The sequence below is a fragment of the Amblyomma maculatum genome, chromosome 3, assembly GCF_055883805.1.
Source record: "Amblyomma maculatum isolate TAMU_Amacu chromosome 3, ASM5588380v1, whole genome shotgun sequence".
Taxonomy (NCBI): domain Eukaryota; kingdom Metazoa; phylum Arthropoda; class Arachnida; order Ixodida; family Ixodidae; genus Amblyomma; species Amblyomma maculatum.
Genome location: NC_139346.1, coordinates 120,591,070 through 120,607,310, shown reverse-complemented (window position 1 = coordinate 120,607,310; position 16,241 = coordinate 120,591,070). Strand labels below are relative to the sequence as shown.

The 16,241-nt window shown below is 45.2% G+C and overlaps 1 long non-coding RNA gene across 1 annotated transcript in view; it reads left to right on the top strand.

Moving 5' to 3' along the window:
• The window catches only part of LOC146195833 (uncharacterized), a 48,930-nt gene that overhangs the window by 9,275 nt on the left and 23,414 nt on the right, over positions 1-16,241 (top strand). The window contains exon 3 of the long non-coding RNA XR_014705602.1: positions 15,982-16,050. This is a non-coding gene — a long non-coding RNA (uncharacterized LOC146195833). The remainder of the gene's footprint in view (positions 1-15,981; positions 16,051-16,241) is intronic.

The window sequence follows — 16,241 nt, the reverse complement described above, 5'->3', positions numbered from 1 at the left end:
ATATCTGGTCGTTTTTTTTTTCATTCTGTAGCCTTATCATTGCTCAAGGAAATAGGAGGCGAAAAAAAACAATTATGCCCTGTCGCAGTTTAAATACAGCATAAAATGTTTTGTGTGCCAGATCACGCATGCATGAAACAAATTTGGAAACTACCCAGACAAGGTTAGCGACGAGACCATCTTTGTGTTCTCTAAACGTCTGTTTGTTCCATAAACCTACCAAATGACAGAAATCTTTGCCAGCGGAACGCTGATCACTGTGCGAAAAACTAATTTGTTCGCTAAATAACTTTATCAATTTCTTACTAAGAGATAGCAATAGAGGCATTATTTAAAAAAATTGTAAAAATGAACGCATTTAAAGTTGCTACAGGCAAAGCAAAGAGAGCTAATTTTATTTCAGCACGAGTGTTTAAGAAACTGTTGCATTAAAGGGATATATTGGAAGAGATAATTAGGGCAGTCAGATACAGTCTGGAATTTTCTTGAGAGCGGTCGGCTGATTGGACTTGCTAACGCTCAATAAACGATAACTAATAAGAAAGAGTATAATGGCATCGAACATTGTTTAGTTCCTCGGTGATATTTATGAAGAGATTGCAAACTAGTAAGAATGTCAATACAGAGGCGCAAAGGAGAGCAATTCAAACATAACATGTAAAAGAAGTATTTTAGACTGAGAAATTGGATATTTCTTTATTTATTCCAATCATGTGGCGCTCATTTCAAGCCGCTACATCGACATCCATATCTCAAAAATTAATATAAGCTCAGCAAGTACTATCAAAATCACAACATAATCGAAGCCTTAAAGGAACCAGCAACGTACACATTTACCGGCCCATTGTCTAACCATATATGTCTCTATTTTAACGCTAGCGAGAAACATGTTTAACGCATATATGCTTTTATTTAAATGCTATTGGGAAACATGTTGGTGCGCTTTGCCTAAACAGATTGTATAATAGGAAGTACCTTATTTATAAGCGGTTTTCAGTAAATCGTTGAAGGTATGATTTTTGTTTGGGGCAACTTATAAAGCTAAAATTCGAGAACTCAACATTTCCGGTCACATAGTTTTTGAAGCGAAAAAGCAAAACTGCGTGAAAGAGACAGGACAGAAAGGCGCACAAGCACCAACAAGGCCCTCAATTTCAACTATAATATGTATGAAACAGACGTCTTATGAGGTCATGAGAATATCAAACTAGACGAAAATTTTCGGTTCTCAGTTTTCCTGTTTTTATTCTCGTGAACTGCATTTCAATAGAAAAGAGATTCATGCTCTCGCGAATATTTGGCGACGAGGTGTCAGCGGGTGCTTGTCACGGGTGAGGTTGATAGTTTTGCTAATTGTGTTGACATGTTCAATCCTTACTTTGCGAACCCGTACTGTTTAAAAAAAAAAACCGCGTATTTTCACGAGTCTCGTTTTGTTCTATGTGTGTGTTTAGATCCTATATAACTATACCTTTCTAGGAATAAAAAATTCAGTTGTTAGAAAGCGCTTGTGTCGTCTCCTGTTCCTTTTAGTCTTGTGTTTCGTGCTGCTTTAGGATGAATCTTATGAGGTCTCCAAAGATAACAAGAAAGACACAAACGTGAAAAAAAGCTCGATATAATGAAAACAGCATTTCACAGCAGAATCGTTCACTGTGCAACCCAAGCATGCCCTTCTAGGTACTCAATTTCTTGTCTCGCTAATAATATCGACAGCGGACTGACACAGTCATCATATCTTCGAGCAACCAGGAATGCTTCGATGACCTTTGTTTCAGTTTGTCTCGCACCTTACAGAGGAAAGGGGCTTTGTCGAGATAAGGGACCCATTGCACTGCATTTACCACTACAATGCGCTTGTGCAATGCAGTGGTAAATTGCTGCCTGTAGCAGCACGCATGGGTCTATTGCCCTCAAGAACCAGCTCACTCAAGTATCCGTCGGATTGGCCGATATATGCCCAACAGCAACACAGATGTATATAATAAATAACCCCGGAGGCACACCTGATGAACTTTTTCTGATGGTTTGTTCTGAATGTGCTTCGCTTCGTTTTTATTCCTTTCCTCTTGAAAGCAAGACACTTCTTCAGCGGGATATGTGCCAAAAAACGTATCCAAAATCTGCCTTCCACCTTCTTGATGTTCTGAGAAAAATAGGGACAATACGGCATGAGAAATGGAAGTATCCTGTCTCCACACTGTATTTTCGCATCAGTGTTTATTAAGTTCTGAACACGTTCTTGCGCAAGAGCTAAGAATTAAGTGCTGAAGGGAGCCCACTGATTCGAGCCGCTTGACTTTATTCTGCAAACTAAAAAGGCACAGATATAACACAAGACTCTGAAGAGTAGATAGGCAACTCTTCATGATGCTGGTGCATTTCAATAACCGAGATGGTGCTAATAAAGGGCAAAAGGCTTTTGTTAGCTCTAGAGTTGTACAACCAACTAACATGAGCATCGCAGAAAATCAACTTAAGGTTAAAACCTGAATCTTGCTTTCCCTTGTCAATTCGTGATTTAAACACAAATCCTCAAATCCTGCCCCTCACAGGAGGATTCGATGAAGTAAGCAACAACAATGTTGAGGTCAAGGTTTATATATTTATCTAAAATGACAGGATAGTCATTGACATAACAACACACTCGTAACATTTGCTTAGAATGTTCTAGTTTTAGACACCTGTAAAAAGACGCCGTAACAATATCGCGCAAAATATGGACAACAGATGCCCCAATACAATTGTCGTATTTATGGACAAAAAGGCCATCGTGAAAACTAGTAGTAGAGTTGAGGTAAAATTCCAAACGGTCTAGACACTGGTCATTGCTATTGCCCGCGTTGTTCTGAATGCGATTTCACAATTTTCGTAAAATCTCTGCTTCTCTACAACAAGGAACAAGCGGCAATCCTCTATGTGAACTTGATAGCCATGGGTATAAGCCTGTCTCAAGTGCTAGCTTGCTACCGCAAGAGGAAGTTCATCCCTCCTGAAGTTGTGCCGCTCTAGAGTTCCACGCCCTTCCTTGGGGCATTCCGACTTGATATGGGAAATCCTCAGCTCAAAGTTTGGAGGCGTGCGAGACACTACTACGACTGGTTATTGGTTTTCATTTATGAGCAAACTGACGGAAGGTTTGCCGCAAGGCAGTTACAACAATGCAAGCTACTGTCAGCAGAGACGACTGAGTTTCTCTGGCAGAGAACGCGGCTCGGTCTTCCGGCCAAATTCCGGGTAGTGACGACGTACGATTCTCGACGGAGTGTCGTCCTACGATGACTCGCCCCAGACACGATTAAGAAGGGACTTAGTTTTGCTTTGAACCATTGAGAAGACGATCTGACGATCGAATTGTCACGATGTGATGATAGGACGCATTAGCCTCTTACCAGGACAGAGAATAGGCTGTTACAGATTTTGTGAATTGCCTTCTGCGAAACTGAGGTCGTCTCACTTAGGCGGAAGGCTCCCATGAAGACAGCTTTGCCCTACCTTAGCGGTAACAACATGTACATATTTGACGTGGACAAGGAGGGCGGCTTGATTGCTTGGCCGCAAGCAATGTGTGCCTAAAAAGCGCTTGAAGCTGTCTTAAAGAACTTCTAACCGATTAAATTTCGAACCATGCTCCAAAGAAATCAAGGTATTGGGCTATTGAAGCGAATTAACCTAAATGCTGTCGCGATGGCTGTCTCAAACGCTGAAAGTGATTCCTTGCAAATGATAAATGTCAGGCGACATTTATCATTGTTCGCGTTAAGCAATTACCTCCTCGTGAAGCACTCGCACCCAACAGGACCGCGCAACTTCTTGTTGTGCCTAAAAACCTCCGGCAGAAAATTCTGCAGGCAATGCGAGATAAGCCTTCAGCAGGCCATCTCGTGTTTGCGCGCACATTGCGTTGAATCCAGAAGTACTACTGGCCGCGACTGCCTGCCGAAGTTTCCCACTAAATGAAGACGTGTCGTGAGTGCCAACGCAAGACGCCGCCGATCAGACCAGCAGGACTACCAAACCCGATTACGCCGCCAGACCTGCCCTTTCAACAAATTGGGATGGATCACCTCGGCCCCTTTACATTTTTGTTTATGGTTAATAAGTGGATCATCGTGGCCATTGGCTACCTTGACGTTACGCCGAAGAAAAAGCACTGCCAAATGTACCACGCAAGAAGTTGCCAAATGTTTTGTCGAACAAATGTTCTTGCGACACGGCGCCCCAGAAGTGCTCATCACGGACAGGGGAACGGCGTTTACGGCAGAGTTGAGCCAAGCCATCCTGGAATACAGACATACAAGCTATCAACTAATCACTGCATACCATCCCCAGACCAATGGTCTTACGGAGCGCCTGAGCAAAACGATCGCGGACATGATCGCCATGTAGTACGTCGACGCTGAACACAAGACCTGGGACGCCGTCTTGCCGTACGTGATGTCGCGTATAACACGGCAGTCGAGGAGACGACCAGAGCGACCCCATTTAAGCTTGTGCACGGCTGGGAGCCCACGACAACGCTCGACGTAATGCTTCCGCACGTAACTAACAAGGACAGCTTTGACGTCGCCGCCTACCTGCAGCGTGCAGAGGAATCTCTACGACTCGCACAGCTGCGTAATAAAGACCAACAGCGCACCGATACCCGACGATAGAAATTACGATGACGCCACGCAGAGTATAATCCAGGACTGTGGGTTTGGGTTTGGACTCCAATTCGCCGCCGTGGACTAAGTGAAAAGCTGCAGCGTCCATAATTTGGGCCATACAAAATCCTTCGCCGCGTCGGACAACTGGGCTATGAAGTCATTAACGACGATACGACAGCATCACAACAGCGACGCGCGTGCCCAGAAATCATATATGTTGTTCGTCTGCAGCCTTATTACGCGCGTTAAAGAATCCGTTCTGTTTACACTTTGTATGTTTCTATTTAGGTTGCTTTGTTTATTTTGGAACACCGAGGCGATGTTTTTTAAGGAGGGGGGGGGGGAAATGCCGCGATACCTTCAAAACTGTATTTTGTGTTTTTTTTGGCAGCCGCCGACAGGCGGCCTTACCACTCCGATTCAGGCTCACGTATCAGTTCTGTATTATTTGTTTGTGAAGGCTCGATGGTCGCGAAGCGCACCTTTATCTGTTTTGTTGTCACGCAAGATACGCCGAGATCTGTCTCGAAGATTCCGATCACTCGCGTATGTTTTTACAATGTTCCAGGTTGTGCTAGTAGCAGTTTGTGACATTATCTAGATTGTTCTGAGCAACCTCTAAATTGAGCGTTGATGAGAGCGACGGGCATTTATTGTTCGACGATCGACGAACACGATTGTTGCTATCGTCGCCGCCGAGTTGCTTAGTTCTTTTGCGGATGCAAGTCAACCTAATAAAGAGTTAATTTCAGTACCATCAAGCACGTGTCTTCTTTTGGTGTCCACTGCCTTGTCATCACTACGTGATAATATGTATTTCGTTTTGTAAATGACTGTTTTGTGATATGTGATAACTCTTCTACCTTGTCCTCGAATGTGTTGTTGCTAAGACGACACCTCCTCTAAATGGAAGGCTTTTGTGTTTCACTCAAGAAATGATAAGTAACAACATCCAGTTTGTAGACTTTCTTTTCATTTTCTCTGTAACACTTTTGTTGGTCGTACAGCCCTCTAGCTCGCAAATGCCTTTTACCCGATAAAAATGCTCATTTCAAACTAGTTAAACGCAGACTCGTCATGAACAGCTGTCGGGCCGTCCTTTAGAAGGCACGTATTCAGTCTACATCACGAAATTTTCATGATCAAGTCAAGCGGCTCGTATCTTCGGGCTACCCTGAGAACTTAATTCGTAACTGATGGGAAGGCATTCTTCGGAAGTTGAAAAGCGCTGAAAAGAAATTAGAGTGTGCTGACAGAACAGCAAAATTGCTCATGCTGTATTATCGTTGTCTTTCCCGTGACATCAAGAAGGTGGTAGGCAGATATGGGAGATATGTTTTTTCGGCACCGATCAACTTGAAAAACGTTTGTCCCTTGCATTCAAGAGGAATGGAAGAAAGAAAAACGAAGTGCAGCACGTGCAGAATAAACCACCAAGTTCATCAAGTCTGCCTTCAAGTGTGCCGATCGACACTCCAATGCATGGGTCCTTGAACACAGAAGACCAACACGCACCGGTACAGGCAGCCATTTACCACTGCGTTGCAGTGTTAAATTTACCACATTCCTCACAAAGGATTGTGGTAAACCACATTCCTCTTTAAAGCACGAGACCAAACTGAAAGGGACGCCATCGAAGCCTTACTGATTGCCTAAATAGGCGAAGACTGCGTTCGCCGTCGGTATCACTGCCTAGATAAGAGGTCACGTATCTAGAAGTGCATACTCGGGTTGTACAACTTCTCTGATTCTGCTGTGAAGTGTGGTTGTCATTATGTTGAGTGCTTTCCGCATTAGTGACTTGCTTGCTATGTTCAGTTGCTTTTTGAGCCATCTGTTTTATAAGTCAATTTAGCTGGTAGTGTCCGCATTGCTTGTGCTTGTGTGGGTCTCAGCGCCGCCTTTTTTGCTTCGTTTTGATCTTTCCCTTCAAATGCACCAATTAGTGCGTCAGGGTATCCTACTTAGGTTTTTATATTTGCTGAATCATCAAGGTTTATCTATACAGTAGAAGCAGAGTGGTAAACTGTTATACATGACACATAATTTTTACAATATAATTTTGTTCCCAATATTATACTATAAACGTTGCTAGGTATATTATATAAATGAGAAATTTCTGGGTTCACCGCACATATATAGCAATATCATCCGTACTTTCCACAAATATAGGCCACCCTGACGTATTTCCACCACTTCAAGAAAACATTAGTCATGTACCAAAATCACAAGTCAGGTGCAGCCTTAAGGGCAGCTACATAAACATTTAAAAGTAAACCACAGTACTTTGTTAATGTTGCACTGTTGCCTCAAAATATTTCGACTTAGTTAAGCCGATGGAATAAACGAATAACAGAGCGCTCTTATGCCTTGATATTACATTATAAAGCTCAGTACAGAAATTGGATACCTCAGTGACACTTTCGATAGAGATGACAAACATTCCTCTTTTTTCCGAATCAGAGATGAGACTTTCATCTGAAGGCACATTTCAGTTACACAGTATCTTTTTTTTTGCACAGTGTAAACCAGCAAGACTGTACTTGAAAATGTTATTCACTGAAGCATCTGAGGCACCTATGGCATGGTGGTTGTGATCACGTAATAATAACATTTTGCGAAATTCGGGTTAAGGACTCTCTGCCCAGTTCATGGGCCGGGTTCGCAGGCCTGTAGGAAAAGCTGGGAAAGACCTGCACTGACATTGAGTGTTCGCGGTAAGCGTAACGGCACCGTATATGCGAACTACCGGAATGTGTGAGCGCGACCGCCAAAATACGTGCTGATGACGGCAAGGTTCCTCACAGGCAAGGCGAATAGGCGCCTGGCACTCAAATATTCAACGGACATGTGCTTTATTGTTTGTGAAAGGTTATCACCGTCATCAGCCTGTGTTTACCCACTGCATTGCGAAGGCCTCTCCCATATTCCTCCAATTAACTGCATACTGCAATTAGCTGCATACACTTGACTCCCGGGAGCTTCTTAACCTCATCCGCCCACCTAACTTTTGCCGTTCAATGCTACGCTTTCTTTCCTTGGAATCCAGTTTGTTACCGTAAGCGACTACCGGCTATCCTTTCTTCGCGCTACTTGTCCTGCCCATGCCCATTTCTTCTTCTTGATTTACACTACAATTTCAGTGACTTAAGTTACTTCTCTGACCCACACTGCACGTTTCCTATCTCTGAACTTGAGCCCTACCAGTTTTCTTTCCATAGACTTCTGCGTTGTCCCCAGCTGAAGTAGAACCCTCTTTGTTAGCCTCCGTGTTTCTGCCCCATTGTCAAGTACAGGTAGGAAGCAAGTGTTGTATACTTATTGCTTGAGCGATACCGGTAAGCCGCTACTGATAATCAGGGAGTGCTTGCCAAATGCGTCAGATCCCAATCTTATTTTTCTTGTTATTTCCATTCATGGTCCGGATCTACGGTTACTACCTCTCCTAAGTAGACATATTCGCCTAATATTTCCAGTGCTTCACTACCTAACTTACACTGCTGTTCCTTCCCTAGGATATTGAACATTGCATTAGTCTTCTGCATAGTACTTTTCAACCCTACCTTTCTACTTTTGTGTCTAGGTCATCAGTTATTATTTGCAGTTCATCTCCGGAGTTACTTAGCAAGTCAATGTCATCAGCAAATCACAGATTACTAAGGCATTCTCTATCTACCTTTATCCAAAACTGCTCCCTTTCCAAGTCTCTGTGCAGTTCTTCTAAGCAAGCTGTGAATAGTACTGGGGAGATCATGTCTCCTTGCCTAACACCTTTCTTTATATGAATTGTGTTACTTTCTTTACGCAAAACTATGGTTGCTGTTCACTACCTACATATATATATCCTCCAGCACTTTCACATACGGTTAGTCTACAGTCTGCTTTCGCAATGCCTGCATGACCGCCGAGGTTTCTGCTGAGTCAAATGCTTTATCGTTATCAGTGAATGCTATGTATAAGGGTTGGTTATATTCCAAGTATTTTTCTATCGCCTGATTGATGGTATGGATATGATCGTTAGCTGAGTATCCTTTCCGAAAACCTGCTTGATCTTTTGCTTGGTTGCAGTCTAAAGTTGTCATGAATATATTGTTACTGGGAAACGCGGCACCAAAGTGATGTGGTCACTGACAAAGACGACGACCGAAGAACGCGGGCACAACGAAGCGTTGAGAAAGAGGACGACGCTGTCAGAGTGGATACTGCACGCCTACTAAAGTCTTAGCGTCGAGTTCAGCCCGTTGCAGTGCCATTACATTAAGTACATCCTCGCAACATCTTGGTGGAGGTCGCGGGTTCGACACAATCTGACGCTGGATCTCCGCAGTGGCCGTCACCTCGGAACCATCACGATGACAACCAACGTGGCTCCATCTACCTCCGCAACTCCAACTGTCGTCGTAGCCCACCTCCGTGCCCTGGCCCATTCTGCGGTACAGATGAGGTAGATGTCGAAGACTGGCTTTCGCTTTATGAGCGTGTTAGCCAGCACAACAGGTGGGACGCCACGCTGATGCTGGCCAATGTCATCTTCTAACTTACTGCACGGCACGCATGTGGTTCGAAACACATGAAGCAGATATACCCTCCTGGGATGTTTGCAAACAAAAACTCCGTGACCTGTTCGGAAAACCGGTTGGCCGTCAACTCGCCGCCAAGAGAGACCACGCTACACGTGCCCAGACATCTACCGAGCCTTATATTACGAATATATAAGACGTTCTGGCCCTCTGCCGAAAAGTTGATAAAGACACCACAGAACCTGATAAGGTGGGGCACATCCTCAAAGGCATAGCCGACGATGCCTTCAATCTTCTACTCTGTCGGGTCTGTTGTGGGGTTGACTCCGTTCTGCAGGCTTGTCGACATTTCGAGCAGGCCAAACACAGACGCATTGCACATCGCTTCGATCGGCTCCCCAACACTGCCCCTAGCTCCACGTGCGAGGATCTGCCGACCCTAAGGCCTTCCAACACTGAAAATGCGACCCGCATCGTGCGTCGTGAACTGGAAGCGCTCGCACCTGCTGCATCCAACCCGCTCTCCTCGGACAGCAACCTAGCGACGATATCCCTTATTCAAGCCGTCGTTCGTCAAAAAGGTTGCCAACTTGGGCGTCCCCTATAGCCACACCGTGGAACACCACCGTTCGAGCCCCGTCCCTCCCATGGTCGCCACCGCAACGCCCTGCAACACCTACACACCACGCTGCCGATACCGCAATCCTGATGAGTGGCGCACCCCTGACGACAGGCCGATCTGTTTTACGTGCTCGCGTATTGGCCACATCTCTCGCCACTGCCGCAGCCGCTGGACATCACCACCTCGACGTTTTCCTTACGTTGACCGCTACTCCGATTACGGTCACCGCCGTTTCACGCCTCGTTATGAGCCGCCCTGCACCGATACCACTCCGCCTCCTCCTGTGGCCAGTCGCTCTCCTTCCCCGCTAGCCCGCCGTTCCGGTTCACCTCTTCCTAGCCGCAGTTCCTCGCCGTCCTCTGCCGGCCGCTTCACGGGAAACTAGCCAATGCAGCTCCCGGAAGTGACGCTGCATTGGTACCCCAACCTGGAAATCCTCTACTGCCCATTTCTTCGCCCTGTAACCTCCTCTCCCTATTCATGGATGCTGTTCCCGTCCCTGCACTCATTGACACTGGTGCTCAAGTCTCGATCAGAAGCTCATCGTTTTGCCGCCCCCTCAAGGAAGTACAGACTCCCGCCGCTTCGGCCACCGTTCTTATTGCCGATGGCAGTACTGCTGCCGTCACTGGGCTGTGCACTGCCCGAGTCACCCTTGCCGGTCATCACATCCTTGTTTTGTTCACCGTCCTCAACCAGTGCCCTCACAATGTGATCCTCGGCCTTGACGTTTTAACGGCCCACTCTGCCCTTATCGACTGCTCCAGCGGCCTTCTTCGTTTGGACCTACCTGTCTGCCAAGCTGCTTAGTTTTACACGGACAAAGGAACTGGAAAAACGCTGAGGTTAAGCGCACTCTACCAACTGAAGTTTTATTTCTTAGAAAAGGAAAAAGGAAACACAAGCACGCGACGTAATCTGAAGATCGTGAATACACATAAATCATAACAGTGCACTGTAATAGCAAGAACAACTAAGGAATGAAACCATGAAAATGTGAAAAATAAACACCTTATCTAAGCCCGGGATGAAATCGCACTCAACCCCTCCCCCCCCCCCCCCCCCCGCGCATCTAACAGACACGCGCGGGTGACCTCATGCAAGTCTTTTGTCTCTTCGCAAAGTATCTATTTCCCGGCGGGAAAAAGCTACGGATGGAGCGCTAACGTAATCGCCTTCTTTGCCAGAAACCATTCGAAAGGCCTCAATTACCTCACGCTTTTTCCTTTCTTTTGCCCCGCGCCAAAACAACCGTGTTTTGGAAATATGGGCTGCACTCGTGTTTCAGACAATCGTTCGCCAAGTTTTCTGCGAGCTGCAGGGAACGACATTTCCTGCTGTGCTCCAAAAGCCTTTCATTCAGGCATCGCCCAGTTTGCCCCACGTAGCACTTGCCGCAAGAGAGGGGAATTTTGTAAACCATCCCCTTAGAGCATGAAACAAAAGGCGAAACATGCTTGACGCCGCACGCACTTCGCTCATCTGCAGATTCTTCCTGGTTAACTTTTTTGCAGATCCCTTTAAACTTTAAAGGAGCTGAAAAAACAACCTTCACGTCAAACCTCTGCCCAACCTTCTGTTTATTTTTGTTGTTTCTTCTTCTGTTGTTTTTTCAGCTCCTATCAGAACTATCAGAAAACTTGTCTATGCAAATCGTCTCGTCTGGTGGAAAGTACTCTACTCTTTGGAACGGGCGTTTAGACCACCTCAATGTGGTATACCTGTGAAGTACATCCGCTAACTTCTTAAAGTACCAAAAATTTTGTTTTAAACTTTATTGCAAATAATGTTCCTGAAAATAAATAATTTTCAATTTGGCACGAAGTTTGCGACCTTAATCTAGCCTAATTCGCGATTCCCATCTTTAGAGCATGTTTTTCAAGGAACTTTCAAAGGATAAAAAATCAATTTGTTTTGAAGGCCTTGAAAATTATATACTTAAATTCAAGCGTTTTCAGCGGTTTCAAAGGACTTTGCGCACACGGAGCTATAGAACAATGCAACCGGAATTTATAAAACGCCATGCTCGAAGGGTGCTATATTATTTCTTATGTGCGCGCAACTTGCTCTCTCCACGATTCTGACCTTCTAACCTTCACTTTTTGGTTTTCCTCGATACCCTTCACACGATAGAAAGAGGATGCACAGAAATAGTTGGGACTGATACTGCCTGAAATATACTACCTAGAAGAGGCAGCGCTAGTGCTAGAGAAGCTCAAGCGCTCGAATGTAAGACAAATCTAGAGCCAGAAGAAACGACAAGCAGACAAATAAAATTACGCATATAGTCGACATGAGTCGCAGTATCGAAGCCTATAAATATGATGAACTTGTTTAGACGAGAGTCGAGCAATGTTTCGATACGCAGTTAAAACTCGATTTAACAATGTTGAGGCGAGTCACAAATCATTTCGTTAAATCGAGAACTACATTAAATCGAGGGAGGCATTTCTCAATCCCTTAATGCGATACGTTCGATGATTGTATGCTGTGTCGGCATCCAAGCAGTACCGTAGCCTGAGATTTGCAAAGCATAAATGCCCCGAAAACAAGATTGCGGCTCGTGGAAAAGATGCAAACAACTAGGATCTATGAAAAGAAGCAACTAAAATTACTGCTGCAGCAGCGTGGACCCAGGGTACTCCAAACTTATTTCAAAACCGAAGAAGTCGATAATTTTTGCTTGCATGCGCAAGCAATGTCTGCACGCATTTTTCGGAAGACTCAAGTGCGTCTAGGGCGTCTTACGACTCTGATGTGCTCCGGCAAATTGCTGCAGCAAGTCAAGGGCATTTAACCCTAGACCCGGTGTCAGCAGGTAGCACGCAAAATTTTTACCAGTAGCGTCACCAGACGCATTCACCTCAAAATAGCCCTCGTATTGGACCGAGTAGTTTTGTAAAAGCAAGAAGAAGTCGCTCCGCGAAATTACCTTTGGAACGCAATTAATAAACTTTGGGCATTGCCTAAACAATTCATCATACTAGACGTTTTCCCCTCCATATTTCATAAAAAATGCTTAAATCGGGACCGGCATCTATTTGGTTTGATTAGTTCCACTTAGTCCAAGAACTGGATCATATTAGTGGCCGAGGTGGAAGCGGGATGTTTTCGCAAAATAGAGAATTTCGTAAAACCGGGTTTTGTTAAATCGAGTTTTGATTATATTCTGAAGGTAATTCTTTGCTTACATGACCGAAACAAGCTGATTTTTCAGGTAATGTTAGTCGTGTCACGTATACGCTATCTCTCACTTGTGACCCAGCAGGTGTGGGGTTGTCAGCGACATATTCAGGAGCCAGTCGCAATTATTGTCAAAAACAGGTGCCCTATGCCAACGCCTTGTAACCATGAACTATTACGGAGAAGCATTTTCGATCAAAGCAATACTACACCAGCGATAGAATAAATCGCTAGGTAAACAGGTTTTTTGAAAGTAGCAATTACAAGGTAGGTTTGTTGGCACTCATTAATAGTTTTAAAAATGCGAATGATTTAGCTACTGTTAAACCTAGTGTGTAGAGATAGCTAATGCCCTCCACTACTCACCTCTTTCTATTTTCACTCCCTCCTTCCTCCTTTTTCTTACGACTAGGTTATGGTGTCCATGGAGAATTATGACAGAGACTGCTCCTTTTCTTTCCTCAAAACCGATTTCAAACACCACTGATGCCTTTTGTATTGCCTGCTTCTAATGCTGCTTGGTGTGGAGTTCAAGGAAGCACTAAATGAATGGCGCCACATGAACGCATGGATCGCATGATTGCAAACTTCTATTTTCCACCGAAAAGGGGCCCTACATCTCTCGCCCCCGGCACGCAGGCCAGCGGAGCGGGTCTGGAGTATCACCGCAGACTATAAGACTAGTGAAGGTATAGGAGTTCATGGCCTCTGCGGCCAGGCGGCTGGCCTGCTGCTGAACGGCGGGGTCTCCACTCCGAAATCAAACCTCCCAGGCCTCGGCACATTCTCAGATAATGTGATCTCGTCAGCCTTTTCGGCCGCAATTTTTGCATTTCGCATCTTCTTCCTCCCCGGTTTGTGTCAGGAAGATCCAGACCGGGCAGATGTAGTTTCCGGCTTGTAACCGCCTCCAAATGCATGCTTCATTGTTAGAAAGAGACCGATCGGCGGGGGCGGGGGAGCGGGTAGCTCTTTTGATTTAATTTGCAGAATTCAGTGATTCCGTCGAATGGCATGGCACAATCTTTTATTCTCCTCCAGTCACGCTGTTCCATTGCCGCCTCGTGATAGAGATCTCTGGCTAGCAAGTTTGCAGCTTCGTTGCCATGGACAGGTTCATGTGCAGGTATCCATATGATGGAGATTGTTCGATTAATGGGGTTAGCAAGGAAGATCCCTTTGACCTCCTCCAAAACCCTTCCTTTTCCGAAATTCCATAAAGCCGTTTTGCTGTCGCCAACGGCTACTTTTACCTGCGTTCCAAAGCAAGCGAGCGCTAATGCAACGTCTTCCGCTGTGCTCGTGTCACGGGTGCGTGTCAAAGCCCCAATATTGGGTGCGCCGTTCCCATCTACTACCGCCGAAACTGCCGCTCCATGCCTTCCGCACAATACGTCGACATATGCTACGTCTTCGGCTGCCTTGTGTTTCATTCGTTTTACAATAGCTTTTGCTCTATGTTCTCTACGTTCTTTTGTATGCTCCGGGTGCCAGTTTTTCGGCAAAGGTGGTACCACTAGGGGTTTCCTTTTGACGGGTGGAATCGATGCTTTCTCTTGTGTGCCTTCGTCTGATTGGAGGCCAATCTATTCAAGGATGGTCCTCTCTGTCTCTGTTTCACTTAATCTGTCTAGCTGCGCAATGCGGACTGCCTCAGTTAGCTCTTGTCATGTGTTGTGTATCCTCATTTGTTCCAGCTTCTCCGTCGAGGTGGATATGGGGAGACCTAGTGCTCGCTTGGCGCATTTCCTAAATATTGTGTCGATTCTGTCACTCTCAGCTTTTTTGATCGCACGCCGTGAGGGGTAGCTTCATCTGGTGACGTCGTCACAAGTCGGGACGTCATAACCAGCTGTGATGTCATAAACACGTCGCCATGTTATTACTTCATAGCCAAGCATTGTCAATACACATGACTATTTAGTCATGACCAATGATTATTGAGCACTAGTTAGGGACTAGGTACTTCCAATTCAACCAGATCAGTTCAATCTAATCTACTTGAATTCTATCCCGTCCAATGCTGAGTGCAAGCTCGCTCAAATTGCGCCATTGACTAGCCTATCATCATCAGTACTATCACCCTCACGCTAGAGAAGGAGAATTAAGAGGCGCTACCCACGACATGACCAAGAACCCTTTTACATAATTTTCCTCCTTGGACTGAACAGCCTGTGCAAAACGCGTGTGTTGGATCGGAATGCTGAGCCTCTCGTCTCCCATGCTACTCATTTTGGCCAGATGGTGCACCAGCTTAGAAACACGTACGAAGATAGTGACTATCAACCGGATTGGCTGCCATTATTAATGTGTTGTCTTTCGTTTCCACCGTTTTAGTGAAGTTGTACTAAATTGATTCTATTTGTGTGGTGTGGTTTTGTATGTTTTAATTGGACTTTTTGCCTACAGGTTGATTACTTTGTAAATAATGTATATAGTTGTTTGCGGAATCTAAAGTCATGTAATAAATACCATGCTGAAATAAAAATGCTGGGTGTGGTTCAGTTGGCAAAGCGCGCGTCTGTGAATCCGAGGGATGAAAGTTCGATTCCCAGTGGACTTTTTAGCATGAGGAGACCAGCCTAGCGGCGTGACTTAGTACTGCGGCGCCGCCAGCTGTGGCGGTTGCCAGACAATGGCGGACGCGCGCCTGTAGGAGCGTTGGCCGCGCGGCGACTGCGACGAGCCGAGTTGTCGGAAAATAGAGGCCCGTGGTTTGATGTGACACAGGGCGCGCGGCGAGCGCCCAAGGGCATGAGCGGTTTTCTTTTTCAACTTGAATGATTTAGAGTGCAGGTAAATCAAACAAACAGCAGTGCCCAAGCGATTAGCGATTCTCAGTAGACTGGACATGAAAACTTCTAGATCTAAAAAGACAAACCGTTACCTATCTAGCTGATGGAGTTCATTTTGTTACCAACTGTAAAAATAACAATCACTGAATTTTAGATACTGTTCATTAAACAGACCAAAGTTTAGAACCTGATTTTTTCACTTTTTTTGCTAGTATTACATAGGATGCAAGTACAACTGTACCAGCCAAAACTGTACAATATCTAATGGAGAACGTTGCCTGGTATGTATGAACTGCTTTTTTTGAAGGTGCATGTGTCTTTACTTTACCTGAATCGGATCATTTGCTTTAGTATTTTGTACAGGTTCTGTAATGCGATGGTAAAATTATTTGCATGCGCACCCAGTCTTACCAACTGACAGCGCATTTTGTCTGCCTGGATGAGTGTTTAAATATGAGGATATTTTGCTAAG